Source organism: Macrotis lagotis, chromosome 5 (genome assembly GCF_037893015.1).
Source record: "Macrotis lagotis isolate mMagLag1 chromosome 5, bilby.v1.9.chrom.fasta, whole genome shotgun sequence".
Lineage (NCBI taxonomy): Eukaryota > Metazoa > Chordata > Mammalia > Peramelemorphia > Peramelidae > Macrotis > Macrotis lagotis.
This window is the reverse complement of record NC_133662.1, coordinates 256,043,116-256,055,940: the sequence shown is the minus strand read 5'-3', so window position 1 is coordinate 256,055,940 and position 12,825 is coordinate 256,043,116.

The following is a 12,825-nucleotide window of genomic DNA, read 5'->3' as shown; positions in this document are numbered from 1 at the left end:
GGAAGCCATGCTTCTTCCCCTGCCCTTCCCCATGGTTCCTCTAGCTCACTATATATATGCCTCATTTTACAGATGAGAAAACTGAGGCCCTAATGCCTAAAGTATCTTACTCACAGTCACACAGACAGTAACCGTCAAAGGTAGGATTTGAATCTTCATTCTCTTACTGCAGAGCCAGTGTTTTTTCCTCTTTCACATGCTCTTGAATACTCAGGAATACGTCCATACTTTTGCCCTTCTCTCTGCCTTTTTGACTTCTCTTATTAAAATCTTACTTAGCCATTAAAATACACCTCTTCAGTGAAGTTTTCAATGAACTTAGAGCTAGAAGTAATCTCTCCTCTGTCTGAAGTCCCCTTCCCTATGACCCTTACACATAGGTTGATGCAAGATTTTTTATAACTATACACATAAACTATGTAGATTATGTATCTCTATGTGGCTATGGTTATTAGAATTTGGAAGCAAAATATCTAGGTTTGAATTGTCTTTGTTAGTATCTGTGTGACTTTGGGCAAGACACTTAATCTCTTGAGTCTCAGTTTCTTCATCTATAACATGGGAGATGGGGTAGATGGCCTCTTCAAACTCTATTTCTATAACCCACACACCTCTAAGAGTCTTCTTTAATGCTAAGAATTACACAGCCCTTATGGAATTGAATGTTAGTAAAATTATAGAGAGTTAGGTACACTCATACATTGCTAATAGAATTGCAAATTGGCAGAATCTTTTCAAAGAGCCATCTGGCAGTCTGCTGTCAAAGTTATTTTAAAAATCATCTTTTTTTTTTTACAATTTCATTCTTGCAAATGCACACTAAAAACATTATCAAAAGGAAGAAAAGTACTAGCTGTTCAAAGATAGTTATAGAAGCATTATTCTTAATAGCAAAAATGGAAATATGTCGAATGTCCAGTAGGGATCCAAGGTTGCTTGCTCAGGATGCTATTCCTGTCTACCCCAAAGGAGAGGAAAGTTCATCTCAGAATTGCTGTTTACTCATCCATGCTCAGGAAAGCAACATTGGAAAAGAAAAAAGGAGGAAGGAAGGAAGGAAGGAAGGAAGGAAGGAAGGAAGGAAGGAAGGAAGGAAGGAAGGAAGGAAGGAAGGAAGGGAGGGAGGGAGGGAGGGAAGAAGGGAGGAAGGGAGGGAGGAAGGAAGGGAAAAGAGAAGAAAGAAACTTAGAAAAATATGGAAACTGTGATCATGACTAACCGTGATTCCAGAGGACCAGATGAAGTTTTCGACATCTTCTGCCACAGAGGCAATGGGTTCAAGATACATATATTTGGGGGCCAATATAGAAGTTTGAAGGCAGGAACTGTTTTGCTTCTTTTTTTATTTTTAGTTTTTGCAAGGCAAATGGGGTTAATAAAAAAAGAAGCAAAACAGTTCCTACCTTCAAAAGACTTACATCCTTCTCCTCCTCCTCCTCCTTCTTCTTTTGGGAGGGGGAGGAGCAAGAACATTTTGTCTGAGTTTCCGAGGGCTCGAAAGGAGTCTGTATGATGGGGAGTGAAGGGTAGGCAGGCTGGAATTTGGTTATGAATGGTTCTAAAAGCCAAGAGAAGAACTTGCCTAGAATTGCTAAGGGTTCTAAGGTTAAAGGTTTTAAGGCCTTTTGGGGCTTCCTGCATTTGACCGTAGAAGGAATGAATAAATGAGTGAATGTAAAAGCATTTATGGAGTTCTCACTGGAATCTGGGTGTATCATTTCCCAGTGCTTCCAAGGGCTCCAGAAGCCTCTCTGAATTGAGTTCTCATTTCTGAGACTCAGTGTAATGATAGCACCTATTGTAAGGATCAAATGAGAGAATGTATGTAAAGGCACTCTATAAATACCAGCAATTATGATCTAATGCATCCTCATTAATAATTTCAATGTAAGAAATGTGAATTAAGCACCCACTGAATGCCTCTGTAAGGTACTTGGAGGGTGGGACAAAACAAATAAATAAAAATGATGATAAGTAGAACAGAGGGAAGAGTATTAGTTCTGAAGTTGGAGGACTTCAGTACTTGGGCTGGCTTCATCATCTGTAAAATGAAGGGGTTGGGGCTGAACCAAATGATTTCTGAGATCTTTTCATTCTCCTGATAGAGGGAGATCAATATATGCAGGGAAGATGAATGGCATCCCCAGAGTAAAGTGTTTGAGAAATAAAGACCTAAGGCCTCTTCTCAGCCCAGATGTGGTTCCAGAGAGCCTCTGGCCTCTCACCTGCTACCTTTTGATTTCTCTCTCCCAGACTCCAGGACAATGGCAGTGAGCGGTGGAGAGCAAATCCCCTACCAGTAGGTATTCCATCATTTCTTCTTTATCACTTGGAGATGTGGCTTCTTCCCTCCTCCTATTCCCCATTTTCCCCTTCTACCCCCCAAATTCCTTTTGAATAATCATGGTTACATTTAGAAAAGTCTTTCTGGAGGGAAGGATGCTCTATCCACTGTGCCACCTAGCCACCCCTTGCTTCTTTTTTTGCCTTTGTTTTCCCTAGAACTTAGCACTCATACTACCTGACACAAGTGGGTGCTAAATAAATGATTGTTACTTGATCCATCCTCCATTTCATCACTAAGGCATGGATTTGATCATTGGACTCCTCTACTCAATAAATTCCAGTGGCTCCCCCATGGCTTCCAGGACCAAATACAAAATCATCAGAACCCCCTCCTAATACAGGCCCTTCCTACCTTTCCAATCATTTTAGCCTCCTACTCCCCAACAGATTCTCATCCATCTGGTGACATTGACCTCTTAGCTATGTATTCCTCCCACAAGATCCTTTGCATCTCATCTCTGGCTTTCTTTCTGTCCATCCCCTGGGCCTAGAACACTCTTCCTCCTCTGCTCTCACTCATAGTGATCTTCCTGGCTTCCTTTAAGTCCAACTCAAAATCCCATCTTTTTTTTTTTAGGTGTTTTTTTTGCAAGGCAAACGGGGTTAAGTGGCTTGCCCAAGGCCACACAGCTAGGTAATTATTAAGTGTCTGAGACCAGATTTGAACCCAAGTACTCCTGATTCCAGGGCGGGTGCTTTATCCACTATACCACCTAGCCACCCTTAAAGTCCCATCTTTCCCCAATCCCTGTGCCTTCCATCTACTAATTAATTCCTTGCATATAAATCACTTTGGACATAAATTTCTTTGCATATTGTCTCCCCATTAGATTGTGAGCTCCTTGAGGACAGGAACGATCTTTTAGCTTTTTTTGTCTCTCCCCAGTTCTTATTACAATGCCTAGCTCTGAGAAGTTCAGTAAATGTTGATTGATTGATTGGCAAACATTATACACACTTTCAAAATACCTTTCCTGGGGACACTAAGTCACTGATGCTGAAAGGAATCCTTTTTCCTCAGTTGAAAGTCCCCTGAATTGGACTGAATGGATCTTCAAGACGGACCCTCAGATCCTATTGGCACACAGTTCCTGCATCCCCCTCCCCCAGTTCCTTAGCACCAAAACCATTCTTTCAGACTTCAGCCTGCCATGGGGAGGGACAAGAGGGATTGCCACAATGCCTGTAATTGTAAAATTACACTAATGACACAGGAAGGCAAGGACACAGAAGGGGGAGAGAGATTTCTGGAAGCTTTGGGGCAGCACCAGGATCAGTTAACTAGCCCATTTATCCCTTAGTTCCCTAAGGCCTTTTGCTTTACTAGAAACCAGTTCCCTTAGCTGAGGTGCTCCTACTCAACATCTTGCTGGAGATGCTGCCACTTTTAAATAAAAGTATTTTTTCCTGCCTTTATTAAAAAAAACACACATTCAGCCCTCCTATAATGTACAGATAACGGTTTACCCACTTAGTTTCCTGTTTGGCTTTTTTCTTCCTTTTTCTTTTTTTCTGGGGTGTCTTATCTTCAGATTCATGGGGAGGTTATACATTGGGTTGTTTACCATTCTCTGACAGTTATGATGAAGAAAGTTTCCCTCTTGATGACCAAGGAACACAGAGAAAATGAGTCTATTCTCTGCTATCCAAACTAACAGAGCTGGGGTTATCCACCAGTCACCCCTTACCATGGGTCTGGCCCATCTCTCTAGTCAATTGTATATTTCCCTGGTGACTGACAACCATGACTATTCTTCTCCCAAGTCCCTCCTTGGTTCCATGGCATAACCTGTTCCCAGATAATACTGTACTGGCCTACTGATTTTCATTTTTTGGAGAATTTTTTTCATATTTCTTTTTTTTCAGGTTTTTGCCAGGCAGTAGGGTTAAGTAACTTGCCCAAGGCCACACAGCTAAGTGTCTGAGGCTAGATTTGAACTCAGGTCCTCCTGACTCCAGGACTGGTGCTCTATTCACTGTGCCACCTTGCCACCCCTTTTTTTCACATTTCTTGACCACACTGGAAGGGATTTTAGTGGCCATCTAGTTCAATTAACCTATTTTACAGATAAAGCAACCAAGGGCAAAATTGGTTAGGACTTGTGCAAGTTCACATAGGTAGCAAGTGGCAAAGTGAAATACTGAATTCATTGGATCCCAGGATTAAAACTAAAAGGTCAAGTTCAGTCCCTCTGTTTTACAGCTGAGAAAACTGAGGCTTGTCAACAGATGACTTGTCATGGAGAACACAACTAGAAAATGTCTAAGGCAAGATTGGAACCCACATCTTCCTGACCTGAAGGGCAATACGTTATCCACCATATCACAGAGGCTCAGTTCAGAAAGGTTCAAGACTAGGTGGCTGCAGAAGGATATATTTCTTTTTACAAATGAAGGGATGCTCCACTAGCAATATTCTAATTTCTTAGAAGATATATATATATATATATATAAAATATGCATAGATATACACATCATATAGGTATGCATATATATATATATTCTCCAGACCTCAGTTTTTCTTTTATAAATAGTTTGAATTAAATTATCCTTAAATTTCTTCCAGCTCAGAATCCTATGAAATGATAATCCTAAAGGACAGCAATAGACCCAAGATGAGTCTAGAGGTCCTTCTGGCCCAGTAGCCAGGGAAGTTTAGATTAAGAGCTGGAAGAGACACTTGCTGCTGCTAGTGGTAGGTGGTGGTGGTTAGTCATTTTTAAGTCTTATCCAACTCTTCTTGAAACCATGTGGCATTTTCTTGATACTGGAGTGGTTTGCCATTTTCTTCTCCAGCTCATTTGACAGATGAGGAAACTGAGGCAAACAGGGTGAAGTGACTTGCCCAGGGTCACATAGCTAATAAGTATTTGAAGCTGGGTTTAAACTCAGATCTTCCTAACTCCAGGCCCAATTCTCTAAGAAAGAGAGACATTAGAAGACATCTAGTCCAACCCCCCATTTTATAAATGAGGCAAATTAGGCACATAGAGGTCAAGTCATTAGTCTTAGGTAGCACAGGTAGTAAACATCAGAGGTAACATTTGAACCCAGGTCTTCTCAGTTCAGAGCCAGGACTCTTTCCTCTGAACCACACTAAAGTTTGCAAACTGACAACTGTGCAAATCTCCTACTGTTCATCTTAGGGGAGCACCAGTCACAAATAACAGGGTGAAAAAATAAAGTGCCCATGAAAATGTGTACGCCCAAGAGAAGAGACTGGTGAGAGAGAAAGGTAGGGTTAGAAAGTCTCTTAATCTACCTTTGGATTCATTTCTTCCAACAAATAGGATATACATCCCTGATCTAGACCCTCTATTAGACTTAAAATTAGAAAGTCTCAGTCTGCCTTTGAACTCACTTCTTCCAACAAATAGGATATAGATATAGATATAGACACACACACACACACACACACACACACACACACACACACACACACACACACACACACACACACACACACACACACACACACACACACACCCTTGTTCCAAACCTCTATCTGACTTAGGGTTAGAAAATCCCTTTTAAAGTCAGTCAATTTCTGAATGTCAGTTTGAATTTCCTTTCACTTGAGGCCTGGATCTGCATTATAAAAACAAAACTAAACTTGAAAAAACAACATAAAAGTAATATGAATTCTAAACTCTTCAGCTTCCTTCAGGACCCTAAGATCCTTTGAGTCTGCTGTGCAAATGAAGGGATGGAGAAAGGCAGAAACCAAAAGACTAGATGGACTCAGTGAAAGGCTATCACACTGTACCTCAAACTCTTTACTCTAAATTCTTGCCTTTCACACGTTCATGTGGCTAGTAATAACTCCCAGGCTCAGAGCCATGACTATGGATGGAAGCGGCATTGTACAATCCAGTGTAATATAAAAAGAAATGGATGGTGGCCAGGAATGGATGGGTTCTGAGCCCAATTCTGTTGCAAATCAATTGTGTAATGTTGAACAAATAACTCACCCTCCCTGCTTTATTGATAGGACGCTGGGATTCTAGCTAAGGAAAGAGCATCAACAACCTCATTGCCCAGCTCAGTATTAGATGGTAGAGAGCAGAGCCAGGTTCCCTGACTCAAGACCATTGTTCTTTCCACTGAGCCAAAGGACATGAGATGGTGACAAACACTGGATTTAGAATCCCAGGGAGAGGGAGAGGGATAGAGCCCAATATTTCACTGGAATAAGGAACTCGTGGAGAAGGATACGGCCTTCACCAATGCAGCATTTTCTGCAACTTAGAGAATCACCTAGGGCTCTAAAAGGTTAAGTGACTTTTCCAAAGTCCCACTGCCAAGATGCACCAGGACATGGTTTCTAATCTCATTTCTGCTACTGGACCTATGGAATTTAAAGCAAGTATTTCACTCTGCCTTAGTTTCCTCACCTCTCAAATGAGAGATTTGTCCTAAATCTCTAAGGTCTAAGCCCTCAATTTAATGTTTGGAGGTCCCAGAAAAAAAGTGGCACTTCTTGGGTAGTGATCTTTCCCTGATCCTGTCATTCAGGGCATTAGCTCTCCCTACCAGCTTCCTGTCATTTACAAATGGAAAGAAGAAAAGAATATGGCAATTTGTGGCTATGTTTCATTTTTTGACTCATGCCCAGTAGAGTTAGAGGTTAGAAGGCTTTTCAAAGGACCTGGTCCTAGGTAACAAACAAATGTCTCAGTCCTCCAATTGGCAAGGAAGAAGCTATTGTATTCAAATCAAGTGTATTTGCTTCTCCCATCTCCTTTGTCTATTCCTGCCATCTCTTGCTCAAATTGCCCTCTAATTCTTTCAATTTACATTATTCATGAAGAGCAGAGCTAAATCAAATCCATCTTCAGAAAGACTATAGTGCAAACAATTTTCTGTGGGAGTAGAGGGAAAAAATCATAATTACAAGAGAAGACAACAGCACTTAGAGTGAAATATCAATTCTATGAGACCAGCCTTGAAAGATCTCATACAAAAAAAAAAGGGTCTCTGGAGAGAAATGGGATGAAACTACCAGCCATCGTTGGCCCACGTGTTCTACTTGTTCAATAATGAAAACAGCAAAGTCCTACCCTGTAAAAAGGCACAAGCACATCAGGAGGTATTATGCGTAAACCTGTAGGAACAGCGAATTTCATAGGATCAGAGATTTAGAACTGGAAGGGACTTCCAGAACCATCTTTCATTTTATAGGAGAAGAAGCAGGGTCACATCTTGAAGGAGCATCCAAGATGTTAACTTCAAAGCTATTATTCTTCCTGTTCCCATAATGGGCTTCTGATGCTAGTTTCATGTCATGGATGGATTAGATGAACATGTCATCTGTGCATCCAGATAAGGAGATGATAAAAAAAAAAAAAAAAAAAAACAACCATTAAACATGGAGCCAAGGAGAGATTCCTGGAACTCTCAGCTAGAGTTCTCCTTAAGGTGGCCTTAAGTACCAGTCACTCAGATAGTTCTGATCAGTTCTAGTCTTGGTGAATCCATAGTGCTGCTTAGTGATCACCTTTTCCTTTTCTAAATGTTCCCAAGCCAACCTTTTGTTATCTTTTAAAATGTTGGCGGGAATCAAAATCAAACCCACTGGAGGATGAGTTTTGTCTATCAATCTCTGTCCTATGGGCTTTGGTTTACCAATCTCCACCTGGTCAACTAGGCGGCACCACGGTGCCCAGAGCACCAGACCTGAAGTCAAGAAGACTCAGTTTCCTGAGTTCAAATCTAGTCTCAAATACTTAATAGCTATGTGATCCTGGACAAGTCATCTCACCCTGTTGGACTCAGTTTCCCCACCAGCAAAATAAGCTGGAGAAGGAAATAGCAAACTATCTCTGTCAAGAAAATCCCAAATGGGATCATGACCAGTCAGACAGGACTGAAAAACAAGAAATTTCCAGTCCTCTCTCTCTAAAGGCCCTCCTGTTCTTCTCACCTTTACCAAGCATACCACCCTGCCCCCAGGCAAAGTGTTCTCTCACTTCTCTTATTTTCTTAAATCACTTTGCCTGGATTCTCCTTTGTCTTATTGCCCCCAGTCAGAGCTTTTCCTATCCTCCTTAATAAGCTCCTTGAGGGCAGGAACTATGTCATCCTTGAACCTTACCACCTAGAATTGTAGATTGTGACTATTTACTGTTGTTAGTTGAATTAAATCAAGCTAAAATTTGCTTCTGTAGAGCATCCATAGTGCTTGGTTTGACCCTCTCAGGTCAAGCAGAATATAACTAATCCTTATTCAACATGGCAGCCCTTCCATGATATAATCAAAGTATTTATAGTTCTCGAGGTCTTCTTTGATGCAGGCTAAACAACCTCATCTTTTCCAACTGATCATCATATGTCTTAGTTTTCTGGTCTCTATGCTCTAGTCACATTCCTCTGAACTCATTGCAGTCTGTCACCATCTTTCTGAAAACCTTGTACCCAGAAAATAACTCAGTATTACAGGAGTGATCTTACCAGGACTAAGTACAGAATATTTTTAGTTGTAGAGACAGTCTTCTATCTCCCCACATGAGAGAGGGGAGATAAGACCATATTTGAATGGTTTGGCTACCAATGCTATTGGTTACTCCTCATGAGTTTATAATGAACTTTTTTTTTTAGCCAAGTGTGGAACTTTACATTTATCCCTAATAATTTCATCCTAGGGGGCACTAGGTGGCACAGTGGATAGAGCACCAGTCCTGGATTCAGGAGGACCTGAGTTCAAATTCTGCCTTAGATACCAAATACTTAGCTGTGTGATCCTGAGCAAGTCACTTAATCCTTGCAAAAAAGCCTTGGGGGGAAAAAATCATCTTAACAGAATCTATCCAAAAAAGATAGAAGAGCATAGTAAATAGAAAGCTGACTATCCATGTCCTTCCTGTGACACCTATGCTGTGTGATCCTGGGCAAGTCACTTGACCCCTGAGTGTGACACTCTCAAACTACAATTTGCAGGAATAGTGATGATCTGCATTGGGAAAATGAGTTACAGCTCTGGGGAGTGCCCCATATCAATGAAAACACAAATCCATTCCCTATCACCAATTCAGCCCATCATTTCAGGCTATCAATAACTTTTGGGAATTCGATTCTCCCAATGACTGAATTAACTAGCCTTCCCAGTTTATGTGATAATAATGGCCTTAATTCACATTTATAAATCACTTTTAAGCTTTGCAAAATGTCTTCCTTTGCCACCTGAAAAACCAAACCCAAGTTCAAATCTAGTTTCAAATACTTCATAGCTATGTGACCCTGGACAAGTCATCTCACCCTGTTGGCCTCAGTTTCCCCACCAGCAAAATAAGCTAGAGAAGGAAATAGCAAACTATCTCTGCCAAGAAAATCTCAAATGGGATCATGACCAGTCAGACAGGACTGAAAAACAAGAAATTTCCAGGCCTCTCTCTAAAGCCCCTCCTGTTCTTCCCACTGTTACCAAGCATGCCACCCTTCCCCTTTAACCAAACCATTCCTTCATCCAAATCACTGATAAAAATGTTTGACAGAATATGGCCAAGAGACACTTGCTAGATAACATTAACAAACACCCCTTTGGAGCAGTTAAATGGCATGATGGATAGAGCACTGGCCCTGAAATCCATTCTTAGATAGATACTGGCTGTGTGACACTAAACAAGATAGCTCACCTCTGCCTCAGTTTATTCAATTGTAAAATAAGAACAATATTAGCCCTTATCTCCAGGATTATTGTGGGGATGTAATGGCATAATATTTATAAAGTGTTTAACACAACGCCTAGTACATAGATGGAGTTTAATAAAGGATTCTTCCCCTTCCCCCAGTGCCTCAGATAGCACTCTCAGATTATATGTATTGAAGAGGAAGTCCTACTATTCATGGTCAGAGGGAGTTTTCACACTGAGAAGTCTCTCCATAAACAGAATCGCAGGCCTAGACCCATCTCCACTAGATCCATCCACACAAATAGGATGTCATAAGTACCTAGGGAGTCCTAGGCCCTGGACATACATAGATAAAGCAAACTACTCCCTGTCCTCAGGAATATTCCATAGGGAGAGAGATGGTGGATAATGGAGGAAGTCAACAGGTGTACAGATCCAAAATCCTCTACGTAGGCCATCCATATCTCTTCCTCTCATCAAGTTTAGCAGTAGTTTGTCAAATACCTCATTGAAATCCAACTGTTTTCTGTCTTCATTATCAGTCTAGGAACTTTGCTCAGAGCAGCTAGATGGCACAGTGGGTAGAGGTCCAGTCCTGAAGTCAGGAGGACCCAAGTCCAAATTGGGTCTCTGAACACTTACTAGCTGTGCCACTGGTGTAACCTTGGGCAAATCACTTACCCCTGATTGTCTTATATACAGTCATCCTGATTCACATCTGGCCACTGGACCCAGATGGCTCCAGAAGAGAAAGTGAGGCTGGTGACTTAGCACACCCCCCCCCACACACACACACACATAATACAGTTCATTTGTTTATCATGACATCACCTCCCTGTTGTCATGATCTCCTTTGAGAATGAAGGACAAAAACATCATCAACCTTGCCTAAAAAGGAAGACGGGGCTGAGGGGCAAAGAGAAGAGAAGCTGGTTCAATGTGGCTTTATCTTGATGGATTCGTGCTGGTTCATCAGGCTGGTGAATCTTTAATTTGTTCAGGGAATCTGACTGCTCTTACTATGCCTTCACTTATTTGGGATTTAAATTTTTGTTCTTTCCTTCTCAGTCCAAAGATCATTCTTCTTGGTATAAGAAACAGAAATAAAACAAGGACTGAGTGTAATAAATAAAAGCAAGAAGGAAACACGTTCGCCACTGGCATTTTCTTGTTCTTCTCTCATTATCCTCTCATCCACTGCAATCAGGAGGAGACACAGGGCTGTAGGGCAGATCATGCCAAGGGAGGATGGAGTGAGGACCCTAAAAAGTGTAACCCGTGTGCTTGCTGCAGAGACCATCACTCCCAACCACTAGAAGGAGAGGAGTTACTACAATGGAATCCTAGGGACTATGACCTTGGGGAGGAAATGTGCCAACCTCACCCCTGCCTAGAATGTTAGTGCCCTTGGACAAAGTCCTAATAGCCCCATGTTAGTTATGCTGTTGTTCCTGAGAATTACCCATTCCTACCTTTTTAATTTAAGTTTTTAAACTTTTATTGGAGTATAGCAGGGACTGAACTCGATATGTGTATCTGAGCTCTCCGGGAAGTTTCTAAGGACATACATGGCTTACCACTGAAGGACTTGGGCTTTGCTATGAGGTAAAACCTCTGGAAGACCTTTAGAGCCATCACATGGCAGTGGCAAGAGTTGGGATGTTTGGAGAAGCAGCTTCATCTTCCTTCCTTCAATTCTCCTTTGATGGATTTTCCCATCCCAGCAGGCATGCTGCTGGGATGGGAAAATCCATCAAAGGCAACTAGTTGCTGGGGGGTGGGAGGGTCAGTTGCACAAGCAAAGAGTCAAAATAAATGAAGGGGATTCTGGGAATTTGGACTTTTAAAAATTTTTTTCTATGCCTTCAGACTTTCCTATCTCCCTCCCTACACACACACACACACACACACACACACACACACACACACACACACACACATCATCTTGGGGTTTCTCATTCTACAGTCATACAATAATAATGTCGAGTGGAATTTCACTTTACTACAAAATATTTTCTTCCACAAAGGCACATAATCCCTCACGCTATCTCCCCTTCCCACTTTGATCTTTCTAGCCCAGCCTGCAGCCAATTTTTTCCACTATTGTGAAATTCACCTGAGTATGGTTAAAAAATCTAAGAAATTCTTGTTGGGAAAAAAATACCAATAAGGCCCCATCTGATGAAGTCAAATTTCAACAGAGCAAACATTCCTGTGTCCAGACTACTGGGCCCAAGTTCAAGAGGAGTTGCAAAGATGAAGGCACAATCCCTGTCCACAATCTAATTAAGAGACCTTCGGAGCTCGTCATTCTCACCAGATCACTCCTGGGCACTCATTCTGACAAGATCAGGAAAGGATAAACACTGAGATAGAGGAGGCCATGTGCTCCTGGCCACCATGATGGGGTAGGAGACAAGATTCCATTAAGCCTGCCTCACCGGAAAGCAAGCAAGCAAGGGACTTTAAAAGGCAAGGGACCCCTCCTGGTGAGTTTTACAGAGCATGTGTAGATATTCCTGGCCAGGGTCCAATCCACCAGGTAGAATTCTGGGAATCTACACCCAAACCCTTCATGACTTAAGGAAGAATGGGGGCTTTATTATACAAAGAAGAAAAGTCCTCCTCTTCTGAGTGGGAAGGACTGAGGGAGGATTCAAGGCTGTGGAAATGGGACTTGGTGAATATATCAAAGGGGTGACCCAACCTTCTAGTGAGCCTGAACTGTTCTGAGCTGTTTTGGGGATGCTGTATGGAATTAAAGTGGTAAGTGACTGCCTCTGATTTTTTTGCATTTTTTTTTGTTTGCTGATTTAAGACAAAGGAGGATTATATGCAAAATTGGATGGAG